The following is a 22,369-nucleotide window of genomic DNA, read 5'->3' as shown; positions in this document are numbered from 1 at the left end:
TATTCTGCTATCAAAATGAACTCAGTGGGGCTGGTGGGAGCTGAGCTTTTTGATGTGTGCGTATTTGCTCAATGCTGTGGAGGCACAGGTGGAGCGCAAGCTGTTTGTTTGCTCAATGCATCCGTCTTCTGGGTGGTATAAAGCAGCAGCATCTCTGTGGATGGTAATTTATTTCCGAGTCTCCTTCTGGTGAAGTCCATCATTTACATATAGGGGCTGTGCTGAACTGTGAAGCACCGGCGATGTTCAAAAGAGTCTAGAGGTTAAAATGGTAATCACAGTTTATATGGGTTGCTGATTTCCTTGACGACTCAAGCATGGCGATGAAATACTCTGATCCTTGCGCCTTTGAAAGTTGTTCTCAGCCGGAGGAGTCGGGGAGAAATTTAGAAATGTAGCATCGTAAATCTCTCCCAACGTTCCCCAGTACCGTGTGTTGTATTAGTTTGACTGAAGATGACCTGTGTGTGAACAAAACACCTTTCTAAGCAAGAGTAATCATATTCGTATTTTAAGACCAGGAGGTATCGTAACAGATTGTGCTGCAAAATAAAAATGCAGAATAAGAAAAAAAAAAAAAGTGACAAAAATGTGCGAGCATATAAACAAATTCAAACATTTTAATTGGAAGCGTCCTCAGCCGTCGTTGCTCATCGAGCAGATGCTCTCTAGCCTCATCAACTCGTAATCCGTAGTATTTTCTTGTAGCACGATTTCCCTGTCCGCAAGCCTGATGAGAAAATGGAGTTCAATCGGGGTGTCAAGACAGTTATTAACAACACACCGTTCCCCTCAGTGCGTCACCCCATCTTTAGCCATACTTGTTTTAAATCAGACGTTCTTGGCAAACATTTAATATTTTTGCGTTGATTCATAAAACAGATGAAGGATTGTTTTATAGACACGACAGAGAAAACTGCACTGGCTCTGAATGGAAAGCACATCTCTCCGGTCCAACAACAAGGATCCATTGTGTCAGTCAGCCTCCGAGACTTGAGTGTCTCCAGGCTCTGTTTTGTGGTGCAGTTAGGACATCCAACAGCAGGTACGGCATATGGGTCAAAGCGCCCCAAATGATGATGGATGGCAGGTTTTCCGTGTAATGTTTCCTATTTTAATAGCAATCTGCCTTCAATCGGCCCCTTGTTCTCGCAGTCCTTTATCACGACAGCACCCCTCCCTCTTCCTGCAGCGAGGGACAAGCGGTGACATTACTCATTATGTGTTTTAGCCGAAGCCACGAGGGCTGCTGGCGTACATTTGCATCGTTCAAAGCGCTCGGCAGATGTAGTAGTCCTGGTTTCAACATGGACGCTCGATAGATTTCGCATTGCGAAATCTATCTATCAGCTGTTTTCATTAGTTAGCATCCGATCTTTCAATGCATTTCTTTAAACAATACTTTTGGAATAAGTCATGTTTGACCTTGTTTTGACATTTTGTTTTTTGCCTACTGCCATGATTTTAAATGTTAGATTATGGGTTCGATCCCAGTATTCAGTATGATTAATTCCCCCTTTCCGAGATGCAATTCTTAAAAATCTCATCAGAGGTGAAGTTGAGGTCACATTGATCTGTGAACGATCGGCGGTCCAAGATGGATATTCTAAATAAATCATTGTTACAAATGTATTTGCTATTGGAACGAGGACTTTGATTAATCCAACAGTTGGACATTCTTTCTTTGCTACAAAAACCTTAAAGTACATCCCTGAGGCCATTCAAATCAGAGACAGATCAAGCCCGCCATTGTGAGCGTCTCAGGGACTTTAGGGGGACAATCAGGATCGTTGAGCCACTTATCCACTCGGTTCCTGCTCTCAAAGCAGACGGGGTCCACAAAAGTAGGGGGCAAAGGTGGATTAGTCTGCATTCCCACCCCATCCACCACCACACCTTACCCCCACCCCCAGGTGCGGACTCCACATCAGGACCAGTCTCTCAGGTCCAGGGATCCCCCCAATTACCTTGTCACTCACTCCCTTCTTTCTTCCACCTGGAGACTCAGTGACTCCGTCTGGGAAAGGGGTTAAGCCCCCCCCCCCCCCGTTGCTATTGAGAGCGCAGGTAGTGTGGCGTGTTACAACCACTGCCTGTGATTACCAATAGCAAAGACTTGAATTCTGAATGAGTTTGTTTGTTTAAAAGCGGATGGTTCTCTAGTGTTCCGGCCCGACTGAACAATGAAATGTGTGCAGGCCACCACTGAACAAAGCAAGCCATCCATTCATCTACCGGACGACACATGTTGCTCTCCAAAGAGACGCATGAATCTTTAATCAATTTGGGACAGATGTTGTCTCAAATCAACGAGGAGAGATGCACGCTTTGTTCCCGGGGAAATACTTTATTTATTATTTCCAATGACGAAACTGGAGTCTGTCTTAAACATTTGGTAATAATCTCCGCCAGAGACGGTAATTACGCCACGATTAATAATCGGGGTAATTAATCATACGTCTCTGACATCTTTGAAGGTCCACCCCCGACTCCCTCTCTCCGTAATGGATATTATACTTCTGAGTGGGCCTAGGTCGTCTAATGAGAGCTATTGTTTCTCATCGTACAAACAGTCTTGGGCACAGCACCCACTCTGAGTCACCCCTTGTTGCTTTCATTAGAGTCTCCCATTAAAACAAATGTAATTGCGGTCAACCCGCCAAGGGTTTGGGAATGTCAACCCCCGCCCCAGTGGGTAAGATGACCCAAAGCGTGACCTGCCCATTTTTCAAATCATCTCAACTTGTTTATGTCATGTAAATATGTGAAAATTCATGTCATGTGTAGTGAATATCTTCCGTGCGCCTTCATGTGGGTTGCTGAGGAGGTAACGCATGAGAAACTAGGAATTCCAAATAATTATATTAGGTTTAGGTTGTTTAGGTTTGACTCTGAATAGAAGAGAAAAGAAATGTCAAGAAATTCCCATTATTCAGCCATACGGAGACGGCTACAGTTTGTCGAAACAGAATAAACTGTACTTTCACATCCAACCACCCGCTTGGGATATTCCACCATTTTATTACATTGTTCCTTCCCCAGTCGCTCCCTGATCAAGCCAAACATTGTTGTATTATTCATTCTGTTCAATAGCATGGCTTTTTCTCCTTCCCTCCGGCTGAGTGCCATGCAACACAATCTGTACATTGGTATATAGACGTGAAATAAAGGTCATCAATAAATGATGGTGTTTGGTAGCAAGGCAAAGGAGAAACAATGGAGAAACCTTTCCTATAGCTCAGCTACGTGCCATGGAGCGAAGTCCCTCAAATCATTCCTTATTAGCGAAGCCTTTTTCCAATCAAGCAATGCTGAATGATTTTGGATTGAACATAGCTCTCATTTGCGTGGCTGCGACTCCGACGTACAAGTTATTTTAGAAACACATTCCCAGTGGTTCACGATGTGCGCACTGGCCTTGTTAAGGGCTTTGCTTTGCCCCGAAAGAGCGGCATTGATAAATAACGTTTGATCTGATCAAAACGCTACAACATACATCGTCTCCAGGTCTCTCTCTCTCTCAGCCTCAGTGTGTTTTTACTCCCAAACAAATACGGAATCGGGAATGATTCCGTCCTCCATTTTCCTGGCTGGCTGTGGGTGGCAGGGGGTGGGCCGGTGGGGGGGGGGGGGGGGGGGCAGTACCTGACCTCACCCCGGCAAGCAGGCAAGGCACTAATATAATTTTGTATTGATTTCTTGTTGACCTACCATGAAGCAGTCATCATTCTGTAATGTGCTTCATGCGTCTTCTTAATGAAATCAATAGCCCCCCCCTCCTACCAGCTTCACCATGCGGGGAGCACCTCTGAGTTGACTGGCTCGAAACTCAATTCTATTACCCAGGGCAAGTATGGGCCCCATTTGGAGGTTGTAGATGAGAGTTTGCCCCGTGCCAGCATCATAGTAAATCAGCACTATATCAGGCGAGGGAAAAAAAAAAACAGGGGGCTAAACTATACAGTCAGTGGTACGCACCGTGTACCTGCGCTGGCTAGGTCAGGGCTCTCCCGTTTTGAGTCAACGCTGCCTGTGGCGGGTGGTCAAATGTGTTGGCAGTCAGGAATATAAACCGCTTCCGCGTCGACGTGGGGCTAGATTCTAAACATTGTTGAACGTCGATCTTTCCACAAGCTTCAAACATTCGAGACGTTTTCCAACAAATCCATTAGTTTGTCATCGTCATGGCGTCAATTGTTGCGGTGACTAATCATTCGTCCGCCATTTTATTTAGACGTCCTATATACAAAGAGTTATGATTTTATGCGTCCAAATTGCCTTTCAGGGGATTGTAAACAGTGATATCTCAAGGCTGCGGCTTCAGGACGATTTATCACAGAATCTGTCTGAGCCGTTGGAGTTAGCTCAACTGCATCACAAGATGACCCCTTCCGTGAGTTCACTGCACCTCACTGCAAACTGGTAATGTTCATAATTGCAGCAGCGCCATTGAAAACAACTGAAAGCTAACGTTTTGAGAGGATTCCTCTCAATGATGAAGGTGAGTCATTAATCCACCATTGCTCTGGTAAATGGTGCATAACAGCTCTGTTTGGCGAGAGAAAGCTAATATTATACCTTTTGATGAATGCTGCGGTAAACCACCTCAGTGTGGGTAAATATGGAGCCAGATCACCACACACGTACGTGTGTACATACACACATACACACAAAATGGACACAAGCACACAAAACCGGGCGCACGTATGCGCACACATATTAACAGGGAGATTAAAATGCGAGGGGTCTGTCTATGGTTCGATGATTGAGGCGATATCTGTTGTTTTTGTTGTTACTGTTTGTCGTGTTTGTTGACTCTCCCGTAACGTTTGCCAGCTGTCCTCTGGATGGCACCCGGTGTCCTTTAATGTGCTTAGCGCCCACTGTCAGTTTGGATGACATCGCTGGCTAGCAGGAGACGACGCTCCTGTCAAGGTGACCTTCTCACTCACGTCTGATCCAATTCCCGCGAGTGGTGGTAGCAGCTAAGCTAATGTTGACTGTTGGGCTTCGCCCGTTTTGCGTTTGAAGAGGGGGTTCTTTTGGAGCTCAACCAAGACATTAGAAAACTTTTTGCCGTGTTTGTCAAAGCCGAAGTTGACGCGGGGACTCCGGTTTCAGGGTTAAGTGGTGTTTAGCAGCGTTTTGCGCTTAGAATTACTACAGTTGAAGTGTTTTCCCCATCCTCGTGTTTCTCTTCAGATGAATAAACTTGTTTTTCAAAAGATGTTCCAGATATTTGTCAGTGTCAGGTTCAGACAACAGCTTCACAAAATTTGAGCATTTGATTCACATAATGCCAAGTTCAGAACCGTTGGAATGAACTAAATAAGAGTGGACATGTTTTTCCCTTCGGAGTGGAAAAAGTGTCCCAATGCTAGAATCAAAACTATTATTCCCCACATTATGTATGTACAGAGGAAAAAGAGGATTCGTCTGATGGAGCCGTTGATGGCGCATTCATTATCAGATGAGGACAGATACTGCCCGCCTTCTGGGTTAAGAACTTCACAATACACCCAAGGCATGGACCCACATTCATCAAGGCTCCTCCCAAAGACATAATGTTTCCCTATCTGCTGGCGTTAAGAAGCTCTCTCGGTCAGCTCAGGTAGCATGGGGGAAGGATTGAGCAATGATTGAATGATTGCTTTGCACTACAGAACAACACATTGAACTCACTCCTTAACCAGTCCTGTCAGACGCATACAAATGGAAGCACAGGCGTGCAAGCACACACACATAAATACATGCACACATACACCGATGACGGGACACACACACACACACAAAAACACACACACACACACACACACACACACACGCAAACACACACACACACCGATGAAGGGACATACACACACACACACACACACACACACACAAAAGTACACACGTACCCGACCAAAACCCAAATGCCACATATGATAACACCTGAAAAATGTATGTAAAGAATTGGTGAGGCACGATGAAGGGCTCTGAAATGAAGGACAGCAGATAGCCAGCGCGTCTGACGCGGGGGCTGATAACACTGTATACGTGTCAGTCACAGTCACGGATGCATGAAACATAAGCGTATGTGTTGCTCTGCTTCAGGAAAAGCTTGATTTATGCAGCGTTACGGGCGAGGGAGGAACTGGGGGGGGGGGGGAGAGGGGTGGAGACTGAGGTCACGGGGAGGGTGGGGGGAGAATGGGCATGAAAAATGAAAAGCATAAACAGTGTTGACAGACGAAAAGTACTAAAGAGGAGACGGGGCCTGGTGCCTGCGCGACTAATAACTCCCCTTCTCCAATGACATAAAAAAACACACACACACACACAAGGTCTTCTCTGATGCCTTGTGTTGCTGCCGAAATGACGCACAAACAAAGCACACACAGTACACACGATGGGAACCAAGCGCTACGCCGATGCCTTTGAGGCGTCGTACACAGGGAACAGGCGGCGTGCGCGTCGAGGTCAGAGGCTTCGCGTGAGGAGATCCAAGCGCCGTATCCCTACAGAGGAACCGATCCTTTATCTCTACCTCTTTGCCTGATCCGGTCTGTTTGTTATTGTCTCTCACCAAGTCTCGCTCCAAGGCGAAGTTCCGCTCCGAGATCTCACGAGAGTTGAGCTGTTGCAGGAAAACGTGTTGTTATTACAAGCCTCAAAACCTCCTGCAGCCTGAATCTTTTAGATCTAAAACCAAGCTACCTTTTCTGTAGCCCGACATCACAAACTCTCCTCGGCACTCCTCTCTCGAACTCTACTTCGAGTTTCCACGGTTAAGCCGAGACTTCTAAGCCAGACTTTTCCTTGAGCGAGAATTGGCCAGATATGATAACAAACACACATGATCGGGCAAAAGATAAAGAAAAAGGATTATATTTGTCTGTATCGATCATTTCCACAATGTTGTCAGATACAATCTGAGGTGGTCAGTGGCCAAAACAAACACTTTTAGAAGACATCCATTTTCAGGGTGCTATCGCACCATACAGTTACACTGCAACCATGATGGAAATAAGCCCATGGGCTTTTTTGTGTCATCCTTTTGTCCTGATGTACATTTCTGCACTTGCCTATGTGTGTCAATAAAGAATTTCAATCAATCAATCAATCAAACCAAAATGGTGGGCAGATAAGGTCCGGTGTGAACAATCCATGACGGCCATAGAAGCTAATCAAAAGGAGATACAATAAGAAGGGCTACACACCAGCTAGTCTACTTTTTTGTCTGTACTTTTTAAGTACAGACAAAAAGCAATTACAACACAGAGCCAGTGAGTTGGTTGGGTGCAAGCCAAATATTCCCCTACGCCAGAGAGTGGGTGAGGCTTTGTGAGTGTGCATACGTGTGCATGTGTCGCTGTCTGTGTCTGTGTGTGTCTATATGTCTGTGTGTCAGGTTAAGAGAGCGAGCGAGAGCGCGCGAGAGAGAGCGCGCGAGAGAGAGAGCGCGCGAGAGAGAGCGATAGGGTGAGGCTTTGTGAGTGTGCATACGTGTGCTTGTGTCTCCGTCTGTGTCTGTGTGTGTGTGTCTGTGTGTCAGGTTAAGAGAGCGAGTGAGAGCAAGCGAGAGAGAGAGAGAGAGAGAGGTTTGTCGGGGGGGATAGAGAGTGAAAGAGACGGAAAAGGGAGTATGAGACAGAGACAGCTGGACGTACGATAGGAGCAAGAGAACCAAGAGTAAAGTATGGCCGGCAAGAAAAGATAATGAAAACTGACGCTATCAATGAAAACTGACGTGCTCAAAAAGAGTGGGGGCAGCAGCACAATACGTCATAATCATTAATTCACGTAAGTATGCATGCACTTCAGGAGGACCGCATTCATCACCAATGTTTCCACAAGCCTTGAAGAGAAACCTGGCGGCATCAGCCAGCGTGGTTTGAGAACGGATAACAAAGTCAACACGGAGGCAGAGCAGTGGTAAAGGAGTCACACTCTTACAAGGGACTCTGTTGGCATCCCATTTAAAAATAGGCAGGCTTTTTAAAATGGGCCAGATTGCAGATAAAGCATCGGCGGCTCTCTTCCGGAGTAATGAGCTTGGACCCACTGGCTCTATTAACATAGATAGAGAGACACGCGCCCCAGCTGTGGCAATTAGATGCTGGCAAGGTGCTGATTATTATTTTTACACATTAGGCCGGTCCAAATCGTCGATATTTCCCTGGTCAAATAGTTGCAGCCTAGTGTTAGTAAAACGTTCTGGCATTGCTGTGTGTGTGTGTGCGCGCGCGCGCGCGGGCGTGTGCGTGCGCGAGTGTGTTTATTGTCGTGTTGCGGTGTGGGTGTACGGGGGTCTGCATTCAAGCACCCCTCGAGACGCAGAGGGGGGATGAGGTAAAGCGGAGGTGAGGGGACGAGGACTACAGAGACTCTTATCCACTTAGCTGTCTCGCTGATCTCTCCTTATTGCCTTATTGCTGTTTACTGTAGTGCGCTGTGAGATGTACACACAAACACACACAGCCCCACTCTCCACGACCATTACGGGAATCTACATAAGTGTGCCATCACAGGCTTTAGATATACAGCGTATAAATATACATATGTGTTGCCTAAGGGCCAAACAATAATCTCCACTCCCCGCTGCACACAACTACACAGCTTGCCCATGGTCTGGGCCCGCATGAAACAAGTACAGCTACGTTACCGACATCATCTCGGGGTCAAAGAACAAGAGAAATTGTTGTTTTCTTCATCTTTTTGTTTGCCAGTGCGGTACGGCTGCTTTAAGAGCCAGAGCTATCTCTGAACAGCAGATACTCCATTCGACTGCTTGATTATCCTCCAGTTGGTGTCTAAATCGGATGCATTTTGCCCCGAAGCCCAAAAGCAGGGTCTGTCACACCATGTGACACTCTGTGTCTGGGAGCGCTCACAAGAAAGTCTCAACAAATTATATTCAAAAGTGTTATTTGCGTTTGTTTATTCAGCCAAAAATAAAATAAGGCAAACACAACAGAGTTTATAATGACGGCGCTCATATCTCAGATCGATCCATAATTAGCCCGATTGCGTCCGACCAATGGGAGCGCATTATAATCCACACAGGAGGGATCATTAGCGAGTCATCGTCCGTCCCCTCTCCCACTTCGGGGAGGATGATGACACACACAGCCTTCCCCGTCTCTCGCGGCTCTGAGTCTGCTCAGCCGCCGAGACCCACTGAGCAGACAGAGGTACATATGTCACATGCGATTACCTGTGTACGTTGCAGACTGCCTGCGCGCTACCGCAGGAGTGTGCAGGATCCATTGAGGTTGATCTTTGGGATGATGTGAAACAGAACAGGGTAGGTGGAGTTTGCGGTGCAGCGGGTAGAGCCGGTGGAGGGGAGGTAGGAGGAGAGGGAGGAGGAGAGGAGGGGAGCCGGGTAAAGGAACATGAGATCAGGGCTCCCCCTATAGGTCGAACGGTGTAAAGCATGCGATGCTCCAGGCTAGGAATAACATAAACTGCATCGCAATTCTTTTGTTCTAATTCTCTCACAGTGGTGGTGCTGTAGCAGGGCTAAAGCTGCCTTGTGTTCAGCCAGATGGTGCCAGATGGTGGAGGTAGCTTATGCAAGTAAGAGTACCTCGAGTCCCTGCACCTTTTCAGGAAAATGAGGTGAGGGCTTTCAGCAAATTGCATTTATGTTTTTCATTTATTTTTGCGCTTTTGTCCAACGCGCCTCTCTGCCTACGTTCCGAACAAGCAAACGTATATAATCACTGTTGGAGCCCCCTTTGAAGTTGTTTGTATCACAAGCCGAACGTGACTGTGAGACCAATCGATTGAGGTGGAACTGACTCTAGTCCCACAGGTGTTGCAGCACTCGAGCAGGGATGTGTCGGCCTCCAGCCAAGGGAATGATCCCCGGAATTCCTCAGAATTTAAAGAAGGATAGAGAGAAGATGGAGACAGAGAGGGATTTGTACTGAGAATACTAACTATACAAAAGCTTTGGTGTTGTTGCATTGTATTCAAACTGCGCTATATATAGATATAGATAGGCTCTAATCATAGAAACCAATGAGCAGAAAGAGTGGACCAGATTAGCGAGAAGCGAAAGCAAAAGGTTATGAATAAAGAACAAGTGCCTGTAGGCCCCTCCTTCACATCATGGGGGGGGGTATTGGTGGTTAATCAACCTTTGATCTCTCGTTGTTCTCCACGGACGCAACCCCAGCCGTGCCCTTTTGGATACTTCCTCTAGACAACAAGGGGGTCGAGTTGGCCAAGTGGGTTTCCATGCCAACGCAGCATCTTCTCCACGACCACTCCTACGCCACCCTCTGTTTATGCATTCAGCCAGCCTCCTGTCCGCTATGCAGTGGTGGAAGGAGGGGGGGGGGGGGGGGGGGGTTGTTTGTGTACTCTGTCACCTCCACCACTGGGAGAGGGTGAAGGTTTGTCGTGGTTCGGGGCCCCCGCCCAGGGGAGTGGGACACGTTGAACCACCTTATCAGGAGAGGTACCCTGCTTTGGCAGAATCATAAGGAACTATTTAATAGTATTCAATAAAGCATTCATTCTCTCCTGCAGCAAGTTCCTCCACGTTTAGCTCTTTGGAATAAGTTTCTCCCCCGAGTGTGGAATTGATGAGTCAACTGTAAAACTTTTAAGTCTTGCTGATTGTCATTGGGATTTTTTTAAAATGGCTTCCTAATGGCTGCCTGCTTCGAACGACTTTCAACCTTGGAGTGGCGAGCTACCAGGTCCAACTGTTCTACTTCATCATTGTTAATCGGTCAAATGAGCAGCTACACAGTAGCAAATCAAAACAAACTATGCAAAAAAAAAAGTATTCTCATTTAATAGAAATAACTCGTGAAGCCGGTGATGCGCGAACAATAACACAGACTTTTCGTGGAGCAGGGATCAGATATTCACCGTTGATGGCGGGGAATCTCTGGGCTACGCAGCGCTGCGTTTCAGACGAGCAGACAGAGCCCTGCCGAGAGACAGACGGACTGCCACGCACATCAGGAAGGCAAATGAAAAGTAGCCTGATTCCTGCGGATCGTTAGGAAGAAACAAAACATAGGAAAACATGAAGAACCGTTGCAGCGTTGGTAGCAGTAGTTCCAGCAGTGCTAGTTGGAGTCTAAATAGAAGTAGAAGTAGAAGTAGTAGTAGTAGTAGCACCATTAGTACTACTAGTAGTAGTAGTAGCAGTACTAATAGTATATGTAGTAGTAGTAGTACCATTAGTACTAGTAGTAGTAGTAGTAGCAGTACTAATAGTATATGTAGTAGTAGCAGTAGTAGTACCATTAGTACTACTAGTAGTAGTAGTAGCAGTACTAATAGTATATGTAGTAGTAGCAGTAGTACTAGAAGCAGTAGTAGCGGGTGGACATCGTGAGGAGGGTGTAGCCCATTGAGGCTTTGCGCTAGAGTTAGCTCGGCCCTGCTGATGAAGTCCAACCACTGGCTAGAGTTAGCTCGGCCCTGCTGATGAAGTCCAACCACTGGCAAGTTGCTCCATGCAGCATCACAGGAAGCCACAGATTTCAAGGGTGTTACATCAATATTGGGCGAGGGATAGAGAGAGAGGGCGAGAGAGAGAGGGAATCTACTGCGCTCTTGTTACATCACTGTGCCGGCCTTAGCGGTTGGTGTAAATGGGATGATTGATCAAAGAGTATGGCGAGGGGAAGAAAAGTCCAAACTTGAACTACAAGTGAAGGGTGAAGCATTGTGATGATGTTGGTGTTTGTAATGAGGTGGGCTGTCTGACGGAGATCCAGCAAGGACAGTGGAGACAAGCAGATAGTACATGATTTACACACAAACACACACATGTACAACCGTGACCTCATATGCAGCATATTGCTAAATCTTTTTCCAAATCGTGTTTCAGGAAACTGCACTGACAGACAGACAGGCAGACATGCACTTGACACAAATACAAACTCTGGAAAGATAACGTGAAGTTCTTCCACTCCTTTGACACGAGTTGTGAGTAGTTCCCCGCGGCGCGAGCATACCTCTCACGAACCACTTCAGGTGAACCTGATGACCTAATCCTGGTCGGATCCATCTGACTTCAGTACCTCCCCGACACCAACCCAGGATATCCATGTCTGCCAACAACAAGGCGAGCTAAGCACCTAGCGCTGGTGTTGTTTGGGGAGGGGGAAGGGGGTTTGTAGCCTTTATTGGACATGTTTTAGAGCCTGAAGGCTGAGCTGGCCAACAACCTGGGCCGTCTTCCCTTGTCTGCTAGCTCAGTGCGAGCGTCTCCCTTATTAATAGCAGCCTTCAGTCTCCCACAATGCACTGATCCCACAGGATTGGGGTGTGTGTGTGTGTGTGTGTGCGTGTGCGTGTGTGGATGAGCCTGCTCTGCTATATAGAGATTGTCTACTATGTGCATGACTTAATGTGTGTGCGTGTGTGTACGCATGCGGGTGCTGTTTATTTGTGGATGAGTGTGCTCTGCTATACAGAGATTGTCTACTATGTGCATGACTTGAATGTGTATGTGTACGCATGTGCATTTTTATGTGCTTGTATTCTTGTTTGTATTTCCGCACATTCGTGTCTGCGTGTGTGTTGGGAGCTGCAGCCCACCAGGCCCCCAAGGCTACGCTGCTAATACTCGGTTCGCCTCACTAGAGGTCTGAAGGTGATGCAATTGAAGTGTTTAAGCACTCATTGTTAGCTAGCCGAAGAACCCCGAAAATAGCTCAAAATGTGTCTCTGGAAGTTTGTGCCGGCACTGTGTTTCCATGGCGAACAAACAAAGTGAGATCATGCTACTGGAGATGATGTAAAACTTTGTGCATAGACAGCACGAAGAAGCAACTTGTAATTGAGTCATTTTCTTGCCCTCCCTACTTATCTTGTGCGAGGCAAATTGCTTCCCCTCTGTTCATTGAATGCAAAAGCAGAAGAATCTCTTAAACATATAGATATACAGATACACAATCTTTCCCAGCTTTTTTCAATTATTGCCAGACTAATCCAGTAATCACTGTGCTAGATCTTAATTAATTTTCTAATTTTGTTCCTCGATCATGCAAAAGGGATATTTTTAAAGGGAAAATTGTCCTCCTTTTCTATGTGTTCCACTGCATACGTCTACACTTCAGTCCGTCTTTTTGAGCATACAAACCCCCTGTTGGACGACCAAATAATTATATTGAAAATGTTCCCACTCCCATCCCAATACAGATCGAGATAAATCAGTTAAGTGTGGATAAGTTCTTAGAGATCACGCCGGCACCTCATTTCGATCATCTTTCATTAAGAAATAATAGAAAATGCACGACTCCTTAATGGACGTTCACTGTGGTCCTCGTTTTCTCATGTCTTCGCTAATTCACCACGGTCATAAAGGGCAGGCACTTGTCTTTCTTGTGGTTTTGGCGGCGACCATAACACTTGCCAGATGTTTCTTTAGTGCGGAGAGCAAATTGTTCGGCGCGAGAAGAGAACTCTGAGTTCGAAGGGCGAGACAGAAAGTGAGGAAAAGGATGAGCTCACTTTTCATTCATGCTAGCCATAAATAAGGAACACATGCTAGCTATCCGTTTGATTCCCCCCCCCTCCACCATCCTCTTCTTCGACAGTGATAAATCAGATCAGGTCGTGGTCTGCACAGATATACGTACGTTCTAAGCAGTTATGGAAAGGAGTGGGAGGGTGGAGGGAGGAAACAGAACAAGAAGAGAAAGTCCAGTCTACTAAATGATTTGATAGATGGCTTTTTGTGCCATTTTTGCTTTGTTTTGGTCTGGAACTATCTTCTTGCTGGGGAGTCTTCAGACTCCCACACATGCCAGATAGGCTACAGCGACAATCAGCGGAGCGGGTTTCCTGGTTGAGGTAGGGCTTACGGAGGATGGGGCCTCTGGTTTGTGTTGAAACGTCAGATTTATCGTTATCATTTAGATAAATCAGCGTATCGTCTGCAAACAGAAGTAACTTAGTTCACAAAGTGTGACCTTTTCCCAAGAACTCCACTGACGATACTGTCAACCTTTAAGGTCTAAGATTAAAATAAATACCCTTGAAAATACAGCATGTGATGTGAGAGTTACCATGAAAAAGTACAGAAAACGGGCAGGTCTTTTTTATTCATTTCAGTGGTTTGTTGTGTGTCATTCAATGTGCAAAAGGAAAAACAAAAAAACGAACTCATGTCCTATTTTATTGCATTTTATCTCCAGGTGGCGTGCATCTTGCTTCTACTTAACTTTATTTTTTTGGTTCTGCATTTTTGTGCGCCATCTATCAAAGTCAGAGTCAGACGCTCGATGGCTGGACATCTGACAGTGGAGGACGGTAGACTGTAAGGATGGAGAAACAAAAAGAGTTGACTGAAGGGTTAACGTGATGACTGAGGGTATTCGGAGGCCGTCTGGATTGGCAGACAGTTTAGAGAGGTGGGTTACGAGCGTCACAGGACCTGTCATTTCCTCCCACCACTCGTTTGGATGAAGGTGTGTTTGTATGTGCGGTTTTGGTCTGCGCCAACACATGTGCCTGTTCATGTGTCTGTCTGTCTGCATGTGTCTGTGTGTGTGTCTGTGTGTGTGTGTGTCTGCACGTGTCTGCATCTGTCTTCATGTTGTAACAAAGAGGTGTGTGTGTGTGTGTGTGTGTGTGTGTGTGTGTGTGTGTGTGTGTGTGTGTGTGTGTCTGTGAATGTTGTGACAAAGAGATTGTGTGTGTGTGTTCGTGTGTGTGTGTTCGTGTGTGTTCGTGTGTGTGTGTGAGGTACTATGTGAGAACATATGCCAGATACATTTTGTTTTTCCCAGCCAGAAGGCTTTACTTGTCTTGTTCAGGGTTGATACGGGGTCTGTAACTGTCCTCTCACTAGGAACAGAGGGAAACTCAGCAGATAGGCATCACACTCGAAGAGGAAAAAATCCAAACAAAGACCCAAGGAAACTGTAAGCCTGAGAAATGGGAAATGTTTTATTTAATCTTTTGGTTATAATGAGTGTTCTTGCTCGTTCAAACCCTTGTAGTGTTATTGTCCAAATAGAACATTGGATTGTCGGGTGAACAATGGAGGTGTGGTTGGGATTATTATACCTTATTATTACACCTTAAACAAAGACATAAAACTAGTACTTCTACGCGTCTACTAGTACTTCTAAAGCTTTAGGTGTTTCTTTGAGAGGCCAATTAGAAACCAGACCTTAAAATATCACATACTATTGTTATAGTAGTAGTATTGCATTATACCATCCAATACACATAACTCAATTCAAACGTAAGATGGTGCTTTGTAGACACTAACTAAAACAAAGAGGATAGTTGCGAATAAGCCGGATAACAGATGAATACATAAAACATTTCTATGTTTTATTCTTGGATGAAACAGGTTATCACTCTTACTCATTATATCAACATCACATGCAAACATAGTTCGGTGAAAGCTATGGCTGTTCACTGAAACATCTCTACAACACAGGTCCGTTTACTGCACGACGGTTGCCCATGTAACATGTTACAACACTTTGGACTAGTCATGAGTCAGTGTCAAGTGTGTGTCAAGTGTAAAGAAAACAATCAATCACTGGGTACCCAAATCACAGGCACAACGTTTCTCAGACCACGCAAACCCCGGACTGTCAAACAGGAATGTTTTCTCTTTATTGCGCTTCTTCATAGTTGCTGAAAGGTGGATGGTTGTCAGAGTGTTCTTGTTGGAATATGTCAGATTAGGTGTTAATGGTGAATGGTAGAATTTCTAGCTGTAGCTCTGCTCTTTGAGTTACTGTCATGCTAAGTAAATGCTTTTGGCTATGAAGTGAATTTAAGCGCCTACTAGACACAACTTTCTCTCCATCGGCTACAAGGAATAGTAACAAATGGGCAATTAGTAAGGCAACCATATAGCTATTGCTATTTATATATTTGTGGGGTTTTGGTTTTTCTGTACTCTTCGAGTTGGCTTTATGCTACCCCCGTCTATTCCCTAGACTAGGGTCGGGACACTATTAAGCAAAAAATAAATAAAGAAAATATTAATGAAAGCATGCAAATTTGTTTTCTCTAAATGAAAGAGACAGGTGTAGAGGAGGTAGTTCATGAAAAAGGTATTCTCTTGTCATCTCCCCCCCCCCCCCATCCCATATTCAGGACATTTCCATGCGACAGAGACACTATTGATAAATGGTTGGGTGGCCCTGTTCCCCAGTTCGGTCCACATCCACCCCGTCTCACACCGCCTCTCAGCAGCAGCAGGGACACTTCATCAAACCGCTCTTCATCTCTGCCTTCCCTCAACTGTCACTTTTATATATGGTTGGGGGGGGGGGGGGGCGGGAGCCATTGAGAAGGGTGTCTGGTCCCAGGACTGCGAGCCGCACAAGACATTTGTTTTATTTTCAGATTAAAATATGCCAGACCGCCCCACCCCAGATAGGTTTCTTCTTCAACTGACGTTGCCAACTCACTTCTAAAAGCAGCACATCAGGGATTTCAAAGTTTCTCAGAGGCAAGCATATGGGAGTGTCTGTTCCTGTACAAGCACTCCGCTGATCGAAGGATGAACTACTGAGGGGTTCCGCAGTATGGAAAACGTTTTTTTGATGTGACCATAAACTGGCGAACACGACTGTGTGCTTTGGGCCTTGGGTCTGTTTTATATCAACGGTGGCCTGGGTCAGGGAGGTGTGTGGCGGTTTGAGGTTGAGCCTTGTTCCAAATTGAATCCTTCCACATCTCTCTGGAAAGCCATTAATCATGCCGCTAATTGAGTCATGGACCAGTAATTAGAGGCGATTGGTGGCACGGCGCTTGGACTGATTCGCTTCGATTTGGCACCTTTCAGGGCCCTCAGGAGAGCGAGCCATCAGCAAATACCAGCACAGCACCACCTGGGGAACCTGTTGGTGTCACAGCAGTGCTGTGTCTATGCTAATGTATGAGCGGCACGGAATAACACGGGGGAGGGCACCTGACAAGACTGCACCTAGCGATGCAGAGAAGATCAACTTGTAAAACTGTACTTCTTTTCTCCAAGATGCCGCCGTCTCATGTCTAGATTTTGATTGAAAAGTTCTGAGCCTTTCGTCTGCAAGATTAAATGTTTGTTCATTTAATCTTTAATTTCCCCCCCCCCCACACACACACACACACCCCTCTTAATCACTTATTGTATGTTGTACGTCCTGGCACTTAATGTAGGCACTTACTGTATGTTGCACGTCATTGCACACTTAAAAATGGTACTTGGCTTTATGTAGCATCTTATCCTAGCTATCTTGGTTGTATACGGGGAATGGGTTAACTTAACAACACATCTTAACTGTACCGACAGCAATATATTGTTTCTCTTACATCCGACAAATGTACTTATTGTAAGTTGCTTTGGATAAAATCGTCCGCTAAATGTCCTCAATGTAAATGTTTGAGGGGCACTTGCCCCTCAAACCCCCTCTGGACAAGACCCTGTGTTCCAGGCCGCTTGGCTTAAAGGGCCAGAAGGGTCAATGTCCTTCACGGTCAAGTAAAGGTCATCGGACGACAAAAAAACAAGCAAATTAATCACAAGTGGGCCGCTGCCGGGGAAAGCCAATTAAAAGATATTAGCCAAAGTAAATGTGCAGAAGGGCGGGATAGCCAGGTGACAGGCAAAACCTGTCCTTGTTCTAATTAATGTGATTACAGTTAATAAGCTTCAGTTCCTCACTCAGATGAGCACAATGGCCACACAATTACCGTAGCACCTTCCTTTACTCCCTACACATGGTTAAGTAGTCTGAACAGAAAGAAAGAAATGGGGAATGAAAAACGCATAATGAACCAATGACCATATCTAAGAAATATATATATATATTCTGAATTAAGATTTAGAAATGGGAAGATCAAGAAACAATTACAGATTCAGTTATCACAATTTATAACCAAACTGTTTATTTGCGTGCAGAGGCATAGCAGAGTTTGCAACATCCAACAAATACTTTTGTTGGATGTGATAGAGGCTTCACGCTGATAAATGATACCAAATGGGGAATTCTGAAAGGTGCTCTGCTGCTTTGAAAAGATTGTCTGATTGGACCTACGGTGGACCTTGTTTGTGTGTGTGTAGGTGAACATGAATTGTTGTCATTTTTTATCCAATCAGCATATACAGTATATGTTGCGTCTAGATATATATTGGGTTTGAGACAGACGGACGGAATGAGAACACATGGATTCAGCAGGGGTAGCAAACCAATCCAGCTCACCTCCTGGCCTCCAGGGTCAAGGGGCACCTCTCAGACTATCGATGCCTGGATTAGTGGGCCGACTTCGGGTTCCTAAAGCCCCCCCCGAGAGTCCCCTACCTGCGAGTACCAGGGGGGGGGGGGGGGGGGGGGGGGTTAGGGATTCATTATATAATGAGAAAACGGCAAGGTGTGATTATTACAGTTATGCTTATCATATTATTACATTACTTGTTCAGTAGTGTCTTTGGATAATGTTTCATGTTTCGATCATTTTTTATCAAATGATGCAGTGCTTTTCTACGTAAAGTAAGAAGAGGAGAGGAGTGAAGGTAGGATGACGTAGTGTATTCTCAAGCAATAACAGAAGATATTTTTTATCAAGGTTGGCTTAGGCTGTAGACATTGGGGATCAAATCCAGACCCCTAGATGGGCAATCCTCCCATCTACTACACCATCCTGACCCCCCGATTATATTATTAAATTACACCTGCTTTCCGTGCGAGTAACTGTTCCAACAGCTGGTCAAACAAAGGCAACATCCGAAAAAGCTCGAAACCCCAGCAGTGTCTGAAGTGATCCGAGGAACCGTCGACGTACAGATCCTTCTTCAGGCAGAAGTGTGCAATAGGGGCATCCACTCTAGATAACAAGACCCGGGAGCAACGGAGAAAGGTAGTGAAAAGTCCGCCTCTTTATTCAGAAGACTGGCATTGATTTCCCGTCGGCCTTAACAGTGACGAGACGGATGACGCCGTCAGGGGTGGGACGTAGCGCTGGAGATGGCGGAGGACGAAGAAGAAGAAGACGAAGAAGAAGAAGATGATAGGGATGGAAGTTCTTTCTAATATTTGAAGTTTGTCTTGGGGTCTACGGCCCCCAGAAAGACGGACAGGAGAGCAATTGTGCAAAGCTGTCTGCTCCTCTACTAATTAAGACACTAGTCGGAGGTCTGTCTGTCCATATGTGATGAAGATCCATGGGTGCAATTACGAGCCAGTACTTCTGTAGGGCCTGTGGAGGAGCTGATGGATCGGGCTGACGACGGAGGGGTCAGTGGGCTCTGCCTGCGCTGCCGAACAACCTCTCGGCCCCAGCCCTTGGGTGGCTCCGCTCCCATGGAGCCCGATGAATATGAATGGAGCACATCTGCTTGTTAATGAAGTAAAAGAGCCATTTCGGTCCCCGTCCACTCCCGGCGGAGCTCAGAGTGTCTCTTTAACGATCGCTCCCCGTGAATCTGGCCCAGTATAGCGATATTTTATCATACGTTAGGCTGTCGGAAAGGCTTATTAGCCAACTTGGAACCTAAAGGGGTGAGCATTTGCAAGGTGGAGAAACACCGCAGGGTAGAATTGTGCTTAATTGTTCATTTACAACGCAAGTACTGGTGTTTGAGCCAAATGAAAAGTGTTGTCATTGGCCTCTATCCCAGTGATAGTCCCCTGGTATCCATAATAACTTATACCAATAGCGCCAGATCACGTCTCATGTGAAACATGTTCTCGAAGGCGGTAGTAGTTCATAGGTCTGCACACATAATACCCCACCAGTAAATGTTTATACTGAAGGAGGAATATAGTGCAATGCGTGCGTGTCAAGACAATGCCATTGTATACAGCGTCTTTGTATGAACGTATAGGGGGTGAGCATCGACATGTATTTGCACATTTACATACCGTAATTATTACTCCTAGCAAACCCCACACATTGCTGTGGCTTTACGTGTGTGTGTGTGTGTGCGCGTGTGTGCGTGTGTGCGTGTGCGCGTGTGCGTGTGTGCGTGCGCGTGCATGTGTGCGTGCTCCCAGCCAAGGCAAAGTCATTCATTCCAAACTATCCAAGGGTTCATCACAGCTCAATATTTCACAGATTAATTTCTTATAATCGACCGCCGGCCAAAAGAAACAGGGTGGCAAATTGTCGTGTAGGCACTTCAATATTCATCTCTAAGTAAGATGAAAACACAGAGCTCTAGAGCGAGAAATTGGATAAAACTTTGCCGCCCATTCAAAGCTTCTGAGCCTCTCGCTTCCTTTTACGATAATGATAATTGAAAGACGGGGGGGGGGGGGGGGGGGTGTGGTGGTGGTTGGGGGGGGGGGGGGGGTTGGGGGGAGGAGGAAGGACCAAATTACAGAAGTGGATTAACAAAATGGCCGCACCGGGTGCTAAATTCTCTCTCGTTACACTTGTTCAATAACAGTTTCCCGGGCAGGGCCGCTGGTTACAGCAGACTGACTTGATTAGCGCCCTCTTAATCAAATTCTTCCTGTTTGACTGCATTAGCAGACAGTTTTAAAATGTGTTTCTCTTCTTCGGCTATTAAGTCTCAGTCTTCTGGGCCTGGCGTGGGCTTTGGCTCGGCTACAGAAGTACTTTTGAGCATTGGAACCGCCATGGGATGTATTGCTTGAATTACCTCTTCTGATTTGTGAGTACATATCCCATTAAACGGTCCCTGGTCTACCACGACTCTTATTCTTTTACCCTGAAGATGTAATCTAATCTTCCAAATCCAATTCAAATCTTTGTGCGTCTCCTCCTACCCCCCACACACACACACACAACGCATTCAAGTCTGAGTCGACCAGTCAAATGTGATGTGACACCACAAAGAGTTTCTGGTTTTTATCTCAGGGACGGATAATTAGTTATCCTGCCTCGGAACAAAATGAGTATTAATAGAGAATCGAAGTCCTAACTGGGCTGGTTAGGGCTGCACGAGACCAGAGGATGAGATTAGATTATCCCGAGACAGAGAATACGCTGTCCCGGGTCGTAAATGTATTTACAGAACCAGAAGCAAACTGCTGCAAAAAATCTCGGCTTCATGTTCATTTTTTAACAGTAAGTTACCGTTAGATGTACTCGGGATTAAAACAACATGCGTTCAACTGACTGAAGAGAGGCTTGTTTATGAAAAAATTAATAAATCGGTCCTTGGTTCAGGGGGAAAATCACAAGCATAAATCACCTACACAACCACAGTACCCATTAAGTTACACACCAAGAGGCCGTTTACCTAAAGATCAAAGTACTACACACTGCAGCTCCAAGCCAGAACCCTTAAAGAGTTGTAAAACAACGACCTGATCTACAACTAGAAAAGCAGTTTGTTCAATCAGAGAACAATTAATTTGATTGAACAAATTCACCATTTGTATTAAAACTGAGCTGACATTTTTTACATACATTCATGCAAGATTCACAAGAATCAATGGCAACAAGTAGTAGACAAACGTAAATATTGCATACCTTTGTGTTCTATATGGTGCATGTTTTCCGTTGGGCTGCTTCAATGTTATTTTCCTGCAAAACAACAACAGTCACCATTTGTAATTCAAATACAATTGCATCTGTTCAAGGATTGTTTGGTTGAATAGGTTACCTTCGGTATAGAATCGAGTTCAGTTTTGATTTCACTTAAATTCTCACAAAGTGCCTTAATGTTTGTTTACCAGCCATCACACTTCATGCTCTAGGTTGGAGGAAATGGAAGAAAGGCCTACTTCTTCTTCTTCTTGAGGTTTTTATTGGCGGTTAGCATAGGAAGAAAGGCCTTCCATTACTCCCCCACCCCTATTCAGGCCTCCTGGTATGCCTCCCAGGTCCTAGTGCCCTCCAGACAAATTTATTTTTTGCACATAGTTATTGTCACAGTTTTCCCTAGTTAAGTTTTTCTCTTTATCGTCCTATCCTGTACTCATAGCATGTCCTGTACTGCTGTGAGACCCAAATTCCCAGTCAGGGATTTAATGAATACATCTCAGTGTATCTTTCTTAATGAATCAATGGAACATTTCAACCCATCTAAATCCTGAAAAGTCGTGGCTCAGCTTGCATTTCTGCCACAGTAAATTACAGGGAGCTGTCCGCATGTACACGTCCAGTATCGGCAGGTACCGGTGACCCTGACATCTGCCAAGTCAAGCGCACGGACATAGTTAGTGACCCGGTTTGAAAGCAGCCCTGGCTAAGTGTTGCCTCTTTGTTGAGCAGCATGTAAGCTTGTTGATCCCCGGAGTCCATGGGTTCGTCGCTCCAAGGACAAAACCGAGACGAGTGCTACTCGTATTTCAAGGTGTGTGGTAACAGCGGAAGCACAGCTGACGGTGCTCTGGGCCGCGGGTTCAATGCCGGGTTTCCGCTGTTCTGATGAAGAATGCGTCCGTGAAATAGTGTGTTCGCATGGCCTCCTCCCCGGCAC

At 45.7% G+C, this 22,369-nt stretch overlaps 1 long non-coding RNA gene across 2 annotated transcripts; it reads right to left on the bottom strand.

Moving 5' to 3' along the window:
- Positions 1 to 588: 588 nt before the first annotated feature.
- LOC130393730 (uncharacterized) lies at positions 589 to 21,695 on the bottom strand. 2 transcript variants are annotated; one of them, XR_008897139.1, is made up of 3 exons: positions 21,551 to 21,695; positions 21,418 to 21,471; positions 589 to 730 (listed from the first exon to the last, which is right to left on the bottom strand). It is a non-coding gene; the product is annotated as an uncharacterized LOC130393730 (long non-coding RNA). The 2 variants fall into 2 exon arrangements; XR_008897138.1 differs by lacking the exon at positions 589 to 730 and adding an exon at positions 17,935 to 18,278.
- Positions 21,696 to 22,369: the final 674 nt, after the last annotated feature.

The sequence above is a fragment of the Gadus chalcogrammus genome, chromosome 12 (genome assembly GCF_026213295.1).
Source record: "Gadus chalcogrammus isolate NIFS_2021 chromosome 12, NIFS_Gcha_1.0, whole genome shotgun sequence".
In the NCBI taxonomy this organism is placed as follows: Eukaryota; Metazoa; Chordata; class Actinopteri; order Gadiformes; family Gadidae; genus Gadus; species Gadus chalcogrammus.
This window is presented reverse-complemented; position numbering and strand designations above follow the sequence as displayed.